Raw genomic sequence first — 4,406 nt, 5'->3', positions numbered from 1 at the left:
ATTCCTGCTCAGGGAGTCTGAAGTATACAGAGACTGTGGCTGATCCCCTGCCACACACTTCTGATTCTAAAATTTTAGAATTGCTTTTTCTAAAATGCAATCAGTGATTCCTTCTATGTTCCTGAATTTGAGCTCAGCAGCTCAGTCTTAGGCACACCTCTTCTCTAGAAATGGGGAGGACTTTGAATTATCCGAGACCAGTGATAACAGTGGAGGTTGCTGGTGTGCATTAGGGAGGTAGAGCAGTAGGGAGATTGCCAATCACCTACTCCCGCACATCTTTAAACACTCAAAATTACCTTGAAGGATTAGGAAAGAACCTAAAAATCAACAGATGTCTAGAAACCATCGCAGAAGCACAAGAAGTATCAGCAAACAACAAAGTATTTCTCCCCCAAGGGAAAACATCAACTCCTCATCATCCACAGACAACACAATGGAACTCGTGGAAATGTCAGATAAACTCAGAATGTTTATAGTGACAGAACTAAATGAGATGTAAGAGAAAATAGACAATGAGCTCCAGGAGATGAGGAAGTCCTTTCACGATTTGAAAGAAGAAATAGACACTATAAAAATGAATCAGATGGAATTGTTAGAAATGAAGTCTGTGATACAGAAAATTAAAATCTCCCTTGCAAGTATTAAAAGCAGATTAGATCACACAAAAGACCAAATCTCAAGTATGGAAGACAAAACCTCTGACTTAGGAAAAAATTATCAATAAGACTGAGAAAATAACCAAGAATGAAGACAATATATGAGAAATACTAGATGCCATTAAGCACCCAAACATCTGTATAATTGGTATTCCAGAAGGGAAAGAAAATAATAAAGACATTGATAATCTATTCAATGAAATCCTGGAAGAAAACTTTTCAAACCTAGAGAGGCATTCAAATATCCAGACCCAAGAAATACAAAGGACCCCAAATAGAATCAACCCAAGAAGATCTTCTCCAAAGCACATCATAACCAGATTGGCCAAAACCACAGACAAAGATACTAAAATTGGCAAAAGAGGAACATCAAGTTACTTACAAAGTTTGTCCCAGCAGGTTAACATGAGACCTCTCATTGGAAATAATGCAGGCAAGGAAAAATAGGGAAATATAGTTAAAGTGTTAAATGAAAAACAATTTCAACCAAGATTACTATAGCCAGCAAGATTGTTCTTCATATGGGGGAAAAAAAAAAAGATAGAAAACATTCTGAGATAAACAAAACCTAAAGAATGTACTGGCTCCCGACCAGCTCTTCAAGTTCTGGGGCCAGTAGGTAGCATGCTGGTTAAGGGGTACTGGACTCCCACATGGCTGACTGCGATTTGAGTCCCAGATTTGGCAGCTTGCTTTCTCACTTTCTCTCTCTCTCTCCATCACACTAAAATGAGAAAATGAAAAAATAAAGTTAAATAAAAATCGTTATAAAAATATGTTATAGTTCTGAAGGAAGTGCTATACGAGGAAAACTAATGTCAGACAGACAGATATAAGAGAACAGAAAACAACCAAGAGAATGTCTTGATAGCAGCATGTCCAGAAATATCGCTAGTAATGTTGACGTTAGTGGATCAAATCCTCCAATCAAGAGACACAGACTGGCAGAATGGATAAAAAAACAGAAACCCTCTATCTGTTGCCTACAAAAAATGCACCTTATCGTGTCTATAAGAAAAGCACCTTATAGATAAAAGTGAAAGGCTGGAAAACGATATTCCACCCAAACAGAAATCAAAAAAGACTGGAGTCATGATACTAATTTCAGACAAAATAGGCTTTAAGACAAAAACTCTAAGAAGAGGTAGACCAGCAGGTGGTATGGTGGTTAAGGTGCTGGATACCCTCACATGACTGAGCATGGTTTGAGTCCCAGACCTGGTGACTTGCTTTTTCACTTTTTCTCTTTCTCACCTTCTTGTCAAATTAAAAAAGAAAAAAAAAAGAATGAATGAATAAATAAAATTAAATGAATAATTCTTTTAAAAAATTTAAAACTCTGTAAGAAGAGATAAGGAAGAGCACTATACAGTCATAAACGGACTAATTCATCAAGAAGACATAATGTTTATAAATATCTATGCACCCAACTCAGGAGCATCTAAATACGTGAAGGAAAGACTGCTAGAAATAAAAGGAGAGATAGGTGCCAATGCTAATTGTTGGGGACTTCAACATCCAATTATCTGCTTTAGACAGATCTTCTAAACAAAAATATAAGCAGAGAGATACAGGACCTAAATGATACTATAAATCAAGTGGACTTAACAGACATATGTAAAACCTTCTACCCTAAGACCACAGAAAATACATTTTTCTCAGCCTAGCATGGAACCTTTTCAAAGATTGACCATATGATAGAGCACAAATCAAGCCTTTACAGATTCAAAGGCATAGAAACTATATCCACCAACTTCTCTGATCATGATGAAATTAACTTTGATATTAATTTCAGGAAAAATTTTTGAAAATACACAAAAATATGGAAACTAAACAACCTACTTCTGAACAACTTCTCAACTACTGGAGAAATTAATTCTGAAATAAAAAATATTATGGAAACAAATGATAATGAGTAAAAGGATTTCTGTAATCTATGGGACATGGCAAAAGCAGTCATAAGAGGAAAATTCATAGCAATTAGTGTGCATATGAAAAAAAGATGGAAAGGTGACAAATAGACAACCTAACTTCATACCTCAGGGAGTTGGAAAAACAACAACCCCAAAACCCCCAAAAAATGCCAGGTGAAAAAAAACAATAAAGAGTATATCATAAATAAATGCACAGAAATTAAATGAACTATACAGGAAAAAATGAAAGCAAAAGTTGGTTCTTTGAAAATATTAACAAGATTGACAAACCATTGGCTAGACTGATTAAGAAGAAGAAAGAAAGAAACCAGATAAATCAATATGTCATGAGACAGGCAATATTACAACAGATGGAATAGAAAAACCAAATATCATTAGAAGATACTATGAGTGACTATATGCCAACAAACAAGAGAACATGGAGGAGATGGACAAATTCCTGGATGTATATAATCTACCAAGATTGTATTGGGAGGACATAGAAAGCTTAAACAGACTCATAATAAGCCAAGAGATTGAATCCATAATAAATAATCTTCCAACAAATGAAAGCCCTGATGGTTTTACTTCTGAATTCTGTAAAGCTTTTAAATAAGAATTAACCCCCATTCTAGTCAAATTATTTCACAAAATCTAAAAGGAAGGAAACCTCCCCAATTCATTTTATGAAACCTCCATCAACCTCATTCCTAAAACAGGTAAAGACATGACAAAAATGGAAAACTATAGACCAATATTTCTGATGAATATAGATGCAAAAATTCACAATGAGATACTTGAGAACTGTATCCAACAACATATAAAAACAATTTATCATCGTGATCAGGTAAGCTTTATTACTGGGATGCAAGGGTGGTTCAAGTGATGCAAGACCATAAACATAATACATCATATTAACAGAAAGTAAGATTAAAAACCATATGATCATTTCAATTGATTGAGAGAAAGCATTTGACAAAATATATGCCTTCATGACTAAGGCTCTTACTAAGATTGGCATAGAAGTGTCATTTCTCAACCCAATAAAAGCCATATATGATAAACCTATAGCTAACATTATACTGAATGAAGAAAAGCTAAAAACGTTTCCACTAAAAACTGGTACTAGACAAAGTTTCGCACTTTCTCCACTCCTTTTCAGTATAGTTTTGGAAGTCTTAGACAATGCAATAAAAAAAGAGAATAGTATAAAAGGCATTCAAATAGGAAAGGGAGGGTTGAAAATATCTTTATTCACAGATGAAATTATGGTATACTTAGAAGACCCAAAAGTTTCCATGAAAAAACTTCTCAAAGTAATAAATAAATACAATAAAGTGGTAGGATACAAAATCAACATCCAAAAATCAATACAGTATTTTTATATGTTAACAACAAGTTGACCGTGGTAGAACTGAAGAAAGGAATCCCTCTACCATAGCCACAAAATGTATAACATACCTAGGGATAAACCTAACTAAGGAAGTCAAAACCTTTACAAAGAAAACTATGACAATCTTAAAAAAGATATTGAAAATGTCACAAAGAAGTGGAACGACATCCCGTGTTCCTAGATTGGAAGAATTAACATAATCAAAATGGCAATTCTACCAAATTAATCTACATATTTCACATAATTCCAATCAAAATACAAGAGTCATTCTTTACTGGTCTAAAAAAGGTAATCATAGAATTTGTCTGGAATTACAGACCTTGTATTGCCAAAACAATTCTGTGTAAGAAGAGTGGAGTAGCACCTCACTCTCTGACCCCAAAATATACTATAAAGCTGTGATGGTTAAAACAGCATGGTATCGGCAAAAAAAAAAAAAAA

Source organism: Tupaia chinensis, unplaced genomic scaffold (assembly GCF_000334495.1).
Source record: "Tupaia chinensis unplaced genomic scaffold, TupChi_1.0 Scaffold000606_1, whole genome shotgun sequence".
Classification (NCBI taxonomy): domain Eukaryota; kingdom Metazoa; phylum Chordata; class Mammalia; order Scandentia; family Tupaiidae; genus Tupaia; species Tupaia belangeri.
Note: the sequence above shows the minus strand (reverse complement) of the source record.